Source organism: Chenopodium quinoa, unplaced genomic scaffold (genome assembly GCF_001683475.1).
Source record: "Chenopodium quinoa cultivar QQ74 unplaced genomic scaffold, ASM168347v1, whole genome shotgun sequence".
Lineage (NCBI taxonomy): Eukaryota > Viridiplantae > Streptophyta > Magnoliopsida > Caryophyllales > Amaranthaceae > Chenopodium > Chenopodium quinoa.
In genome coordinates, this window is record NW_018742616.1 from 2,978,661 (window position 1) to 2,986,915 (window position 8,255).

Genomic DNA, 8,255 nt, shown 5'->3' on the forward strand with positions numbered 1-8,255 from the left:
AGCACTCAACCTAGTAGTAGACTCGGAATATATCAAATCATTCTTTGCATTGATAAACAACTAATTTCACATCCATACAACTCTATGCACAAAGGTCGGAAGGTCTTTAAAGCTTGTAACGTAAGGTTAGGGTAAAAGGTAGGATAAATTTGGGAAAATGTGAGAGTAAAGCCATGCTTTAGGGAGCCAATCCTAATAAACCACGGTCAAAAATAAATAATGAACAATCATCTCCAACACAACTCAACTCAACCAAATATTCACCAAACAACCTATAATATCAACAATTTCCAACTCTTACAATCTCGCTCATAAAAATATAATAATTAACAACTTGAGCGAACCAAACAAACTTTTGAATTCTTTAATACTCGATTTCTTGTTCTTTTGAACAACCTTCTCTTAGAATATTTGAACATTACATAAATTTTTTCTTTTGCTCTTTTTTTCTTGAACTTCTTTCTTTTTTTTCAACATCATGCTTTATTTTTTTCAAGAGAATTAATCTTTCAACAATCATCAAAATAAACCACAATCAAGAACAAACAACTTCTCAACACCACCAAAATTGTGCAAATAACAAGCACACTATAAACTTCCTCACCTCACTCACTAATAGCTCCCCCAAGCTAAGCTTGGGACTAGTAACCAATGGGGCAAAATCGGCTTGTAATGTGGCTAATAAACAATAAAAAGTTAAGGCAACAACATGGGTAGCAAGAAGGGAACAAATGTATCTAAAATCATCTGAAGGCCACCTAAGAGAACAAATGCCTTCGTCCTCCTCAATGTTGCATAATAGGGAGCCATACAAACATTACTCAAAGTTGCAAACCAATACTCAACTTCATTGACATACCAGGAACTAACACACAATTCCTAACCAAATCAACTAGCTAAGCACCAAATCCACAAATAGTTGGACAAAATTGACTCATGTTAAGACATCTAAGCAATCAAATATCAAATCATGGCTAACTTATCCACAATACTCATCATCATATACCAAGAATCAAATCAAAACAATTTTCGTGTATGGGGTGCAGGGAAGCATGATTTATCATTCATTGGATTGTATTTTTGTATTTTTTTTATTTTTCAATTTTTTTGTACTTTTCAATTTTTTTCAAAACAATAAAATCTACACTAGAAAGCAATAAAAACTATACTAAACACACCAAAAACAAAAAGAGAGAGAAAATAAAGATACCTTAATCCAAAAATCTCTCCCAAGCCAAAATCAAACAATGTCCTCATTGGCTCGGGAACTAGCCGCAGCATGGCTAATCACCACCATCCTCATCCATCGTCCCAAATCCTCCTCCACTACCACCTGCACCACTAGAAGAACTCCCACAAAAATAATTAGGGTTAACATTACCCCCATCCCCCCAAAAGGAAAGTCTTGGCCGTAGCCAGAAAATGAAGAGTAGTCTGTGTAAATACCACGGAGTCGAGATCCATGTATCCCTGGGGTGGTGGCTAGAGCCAGTCAGGGTAAAGGGAGTCAGCAGGAATAGCACCATGACGAGCATAGTCGTTGTACATGGGATAAAGTCCCCTACCCGTGTTCTGCTCAACATAGCCCTCCCTCTGGTCAAGGGAACCAACTAGCCTCCTAATGTCACCTACCTATGTCCTAAGCTCCCCCTGAGTCTCCTCTATCCCATCTATAGCCTGACCTATACTCTGTAGGTCCCAAATGGTCTCGGGGTCTGGCCTAGGCTGGTGTGGGGGTGGTTGAGGCACATGTGGTGGAGATGGTGGTTGTGCACGTGGTCGGGGCTGTGCCCGGCCCTAGTCATGGGCAACTAGAATATCATAAGTGTAAGAATCTTGCCCAGGGGAAAAGGCGATCAACTCGGGGTTAGGAAGAGGAAAGATGGGCAAAGGGGTCGTTCCTACCCTTACATGTCACTCTAGAATCTGTTGGTGGTTTGGCTTGACCTATTCTAATCTTTGAAGATAAGACAAGTTCATGAGAGTCCCTCCCCCACAATTGGTCAACCCCTCATACCTAGACTAGACAAACCCCGCCTTTTTAAGTGCTATCCTAGTGATTAGGCCGCCACAATGGATATGGGTCTTGACATTGTTACTACAAGCATTGGCGTGCTTAAATGGGTAATGATGTATCTAGCAATGTTTAATTTCCTGTACCCATAAACATAATGTCCTAGGATAGCTAGCTTGTTGGTTTGGGTGTTGTGAGGTTCATGACGAGCTAGAAATCAAGTCCCCGAAAAATCTTCGGAAGATTTTAGGGACGGGGTGGTGAAAGGGTCGTGCACTGGCATGTTGTGAGTTCGGGCAAGGCAAATCCGTCAAATCATAATATATGTCAATCGATTTATAGTCCTCATGCCATTGAGTAGGGGGATGGGGATCAAGATCAAACAATTTTTCAAATTCAACATAGGTTAAACTAATATTTCTATTATTCAACCTAAAATGCATAACCGGTCCATTGGTTGTTTGAACAACATTTAAAGATGAAAGAAATTCACAAGTAATTTCACGATATGTGCGATAATGCATATCAACAAATTTACGCATTCCTATGTCATTCATAAACCTCCTAACATGCTCAAATAATCCGATCCTAAAGTTTCAAGAGTATCTCGGTGTAACTACCGAGAGGGAGTTACCTCGCGTTTCTAGAGATTAATGAGCCATTGACGTTGCTTCGAGGTTGTAATCTTGATCGTTGGCCACTGTAGTAGTTGCAAATCTAGGTCGTATGGAGTACTTGATCCCGAACCACGGCCAAATTGAGTTCTTTCCCTCTTCGTAGTCATCTTGTATATGGGTCTTCAAAAAAAAATTTGCTCAAAACCGAACCAAATTAGTATAGGGATGTAGAGGATGAAGAGAGGAGAAGGAATATGTAAAAATTTCTGAATTTGGGTGAGAATTGGAGGAGGGATCTTAGAGAGAAGGTAGAGAAATTTGAGTTTTAGAGAGAGAAACTATGGAGGAAAGAGAAAGAAAGAAGGAAGAAAGGAGAAGAAAGGAGAAAGAAGAGGAAAGCAACGGGGTTAAAAAAGGCGCGCCTAGTCGGGCGGTCTCTTACCCAGTCGGGTGAATTGGCGTTGTTGAATTCGCTGGGCTCACGCCCATTCGGGCGAGTTTAAGACTCCAATTTTTCTTCCTCTCGCGCCCGTCAGGGGCCATTCTCGCTCGGTCGGGAGAATTTGACTCTTTTTCGATCTTTGTTCTCATGCCTAATAGGGCGAATGTTCACCCGGTCGGGCGATTTGTATGCCAAAATCCTTCTTTCTCTCGCGCCTGGTCGGGCGCGCCTCGTTTGTTAGGGCGAATTTTGCTCGCATACGGACTTCCTCTCATGCCCGGTCGGGCGCGCTACAACACTATGAGTCCGATTTTTCCCTCTTTTCTTCAAAATTTGGTTCGCTTTTTCTCCAACCTGTACAAAATACTCTAAAACACATTAAATTCCCTCCTCTCTTCTTCTAAAAAGACAAATAAAAGGGAAAAACTATTCCAAAAAGCAAGAAAATACGTGTTGCCTCCCGCAAAGTGTTGGTTTATCTAGGTCCCGCACGACCTTCTTATCATATGTCGATCAAGATGAGATGGAATCGATTAGGTGAAGTAATTCAACTGCACCAATAGTTGCCCCTTCATGATATAATTTCAATCTTTGGCCATTTACCTTAAAATCACCACCATGTTCATCATATAACTCCACAGAACCGAATTTGTTTGCCCTTTTAACAGTAAAAGGGTCCGACCACCTTGACTTTAACTTTACTGGGAAAAGTTTAAGTCTAGAATTGAACAACAAAACTCTATCACCCTCTTTGAATTCTCTCGGAATGATCATCTTGTCATGCCATTTCTTGGTCTTCTCCTTGTAGACGCGTGCACTAACATAGGCCATCAACTTAAACTCATCTAGCTGGTTAAGTTGTAGTAGCCTCTTCTCTCCCGCTAACTTAGCATCCAAATTAAGCTCTTTATTTCCCAATAAGCCTTATACTCTAATTCCACCAGGAGGTGACATGCTCTCCCCACAAGTCTATAGGGGGAAGTACCAATGGGGGTCTTAAATGCGGTTCTATACGCCCAAAGAGTGTCATCCAACTTATCGCTCCAATCCTTCATAAACTTTGCTACCACCTTCACTAAAATAGCCTTAATCTCACGGTTAGAAACGTCAACTTGGGCACTAGTTTGGGGGTGGTAAGCTAAACTCGTCCTATGGTAGACACCATACTTCTTGAGAAGGGTATCTAACTTTCGCTCATGAAAGTGAGATCCTCCATCACTAATAACGGCTCTAGGGACTCCAAATCTAGGAAAAATGGTTTTCTTGAAGAGCTTATGGACCACCTTGGCATCATTGGTAGGTGTGGCAATCACTTTAACCACTTAGATACATAATCAACGGCGACAAGGATATAATGATTCCCTTTTGATGAGGGAAAAGGTCCCATATAATCAACACCCCAAACATCAAAAATCTCAACTTCCAAAATACCGGTTTGAGGCATCTCATGCCGCCGCGAGATGTTGCCAGTCCTCTGGAAAGAGTCACAAGCTTGGACAAAAGAGTGAGCATCCTTGAACATGGTAGGCCAATAGAAACCCGAATCATTGTTCTTTGCTACTGTCTTAGTGGGACCATGGTGTCCTCCATATGGTGAGTTGTGGCATCTTGTAAGTACACCGTGAACTTCCCATTCGGGAACACACCTGCGAAATAGTCCATCTGCACACTCACCCGAAACAAAAAAGGATCATCCCAAATATAATGTTTAACATCATAAAAGGAACCTCTTTTTCTGTTGGTAGGACAAATCAGGAGGTAGAGTACCGCCCACCAAATAATTAGCATAATCAGCATACCAAGGGTGTTGTTCTACAACTGTAAACTAGTGGTCATCTGGGAAAGAATCATCTATAAGAAGAGATTCCTTATCCTCATCATAACTGATCCTCGATAAGTGATCTGTGACAACATTCTCTGCTCCCTTCTTATCCTTAATTTCCACGTTGAAATCTTGGAGCAAGAGAACCCAACGGAGGAGCCTAGGCTTTGTTTCCGCCTTGGCTATAAGATATTTCAAAGCTGCATGGTCAGTAAAAACAATAATTTTAGAACCAACTAGATATGATTTAAATTTTTCTAAAGCATAAATCACAACAACAAACTCCTCCGTGGTGGCATAATTGATTTGGGCTTCGTCCAAAGTGTTAATTGCATAATAAATAGCATGCAAAACTTTGTTCTTTCTTTGTTCTAGCACGACTCCTACTGCAAAATCACTGACATCACACATAATCTCGAAAAGAAGATTCCAATCGGGAGCACATATGATAGGTGTCGATATCAAAGCCTGCTTAATCCTGTTAAAAGCCTCAAGACACTCATCAGTAAAATCAAATGTGGCATCCTTGAGTAAAAGCTGAGTTATTGGGTTAGAAATTTTAGAAAAATCTTTGATAAAGCGACGATAAAACCCCGCATGACTTAAGAAACTTCTAACCCCCTTAACATTAACTGGTGGAGGTAATTGCTCAATCACAGAAATCTTAGCTTTATCTACTTGTATACCCTTATCAGATACAATATGACCAAGAACCACTCCTTCTGTCACCATAAAGTGACATTTTTCCCAGTTTAGGATCAAATTGCATTCTTCACATCTTTTCAAAATTTTAGTGAGATTAGCTAGACATGCATTAAATGAAGACCCATACAAAATAAAATAATCCATAAAGACTTCCATGATAGACTCTATGAACTCAGAAAAGATACTCATCATGCAACGTTGAAAAGTAGCAGGGGCATTACATAGACCAAAGGGCATCCTACGATATGCAAAAGTACCATAAGTGCATGTAAATGTGGTCTTTTCCTGCTCTTCAGGGTGAATCGGAATTTGGAAAAATCTCGAGTACCCATCTAAATAGCAAAAGAACTTATGATTAGCTAACCTTTCTAACATTTGATCAATATAAGGGAGAGGGAAGTGATCTTTCTTGGTGACAATATTTAATCTACGATAATCAATGCACATATGCCACCCTATTATAGTTCTAGTGGGAATTAATTAATTTTTATCATTTTTAATCACAGTCATCCCACTCTTTTTAGAAACTACCTGTATAGGACCTCACCCACTTTGAGTCAGAAATAGGATAGATAATACATGCATCAAGTAATTTCATAACCTCTTTCTTGACTACTTCCTGCATGTTAGGATTCAACCTTCTCTCAAGTTGAATACATGGCTTGTGATTGTCCTCTAAATGCATCTTGTGCATACAAAAATCAGCGAATACCCTTGAGGTCATCAATACTGTACCCAGTTGCCCTTTTGTGGGTTCGAAGAACCTCAAGAAGTTAGGAAGTTTATGGGTCATCAAGTGCAGTACTAATGATCACATGGTGTAATTCCTGTTCATCAAGAAATACATATTTTAAATGAGAAGGGTGAAGGTTTTAGTTCAGGTTTCTTAACCTCAACAGGTTTTGATTCCTGAACTAATTTTACTACCTTCTTGCTCTCCTGAGGGTCAAGGTCTTCAAGTGCGAGAGCTTTCTCTATAGCATCCACCTCACTGCTCCAAATACCAACATCACCTATAGTAAAATCACCACAAAGTACTTCCTCCAAGGGATCCCTCGCAAGGATCTGTGGTAAGCTATCTTCACAAATAACATCAATCACATCAATACTACAACAATTTTCCTCTAACATAGGACCTTTCAAAACCTTCCCTAGATTAAAAGTGATATTAACATCTCCGATAGATAGAGTTAGTTTTCCATTTTTAAATCAATAATGGCTCCTGCAGTGTGGAGGAAAGGTCTACCTAATATTATTGGAATTTGTGTATCCTCAGCCATGTCTAAAACAACAAAATCAACAGGGATAAAAAATTTACCAACTCTAACAGGGACATCCTCTAGAATACCTAAAGGGTATTTAACAGAACGGTCCGCCATTTGCAAAGTAATGTTAGTAACTTTTAAATCACCCATATTAAGCTTTAAACACACAGACGATGGCATAACACTAGCACTGGCACCCAAATCACATAATGCTTTATCAATGAAGACATTACCAATATGATAAGGAATAGAAAAACTACCAGGATCCTTTAATTTAGGTGGAGATTTATTTTGCAATAAAGCACTACATTCCTCTGTAAAAGCTACAATCTCTACCTCATTAAAGGCTCTCTTCCTAGTCAAAATATCTTTCATAAATTTGGCGTATGCAGGAAATTGTGTAATTAACTCTGTGACTGCAACTTTTACCTGCAAGTTTTTCACAGCCTCCATAAACTTACCAAACTACTTATCCAACTTAGTCTTCAATTGTCTATTAGGGAATGGCAGTTTGATAACTGGTTTCTGTACATCTCCACTCTTGTCTTGAGTTGTAACTTTCCTTAGAGTTGTACCTGCAATGTATCATCAGAAATGTTAGTTTTACCCTGGAGCCCTGTAGGGCCAGTAACAAGATCATTTGGTATAACAAAATCAAGATTAGCAATTTTTGTTAAAACAGGTTCATCATCCTTAGGCATAGGAGGCCCATCATAATGTGAACCACTCCTCAGAGTAATTGCATTTGCATGGTCTGTAGGTTGTACTGGCTGTGATGGTAGGGCTCCCTACTAGCGAGTTTGTAGAGTAGAGGAAATTTGCGCAATTTGATTATCCATGATTTTATTGTGAGCTAAGATCGGATCAATTTGTGCATCCCTACTTTGCATGTGCTTTTGCATACTAGCTAACATCGTTCTAATTTCTGACAAGGCAGGTTAGTAGATGGAGGTGGATTTTGTGGTTGGGCCCTTCGGTTAGGAGGTTGGTAATATTTTTGCTGTGTTTGTTGTGGCGCTTGTTGTTGTGGTTGTTGTGGAGGGTTTTACACATTGGTACTCCAGTAAGAAAGATATGGATGGTTTCGGAGACCATGATTATAAGTGTTGGAGTATGGGTTATTTTGCCTATAGGTTTGGAAGGCATTAACTTCCTCCATGGAACTTCTACAATCTTGTTCCCAATGACCTACAATTCCACAATTTTCACAAAAAGCATCGTTAGTATTATTGACAGCAGAAACATTAGCTACAGAAGTAGGAATAGGAGTACTAATATTATTTAGTTTCTGGCAAATAGAGGTTAATTGGGCTTGCACAAAGGATACGGAATCGACATTATGTTTCCCCTTGTTTGCAAAACCTCTAGGATTCCCGTATTGGGAATTATG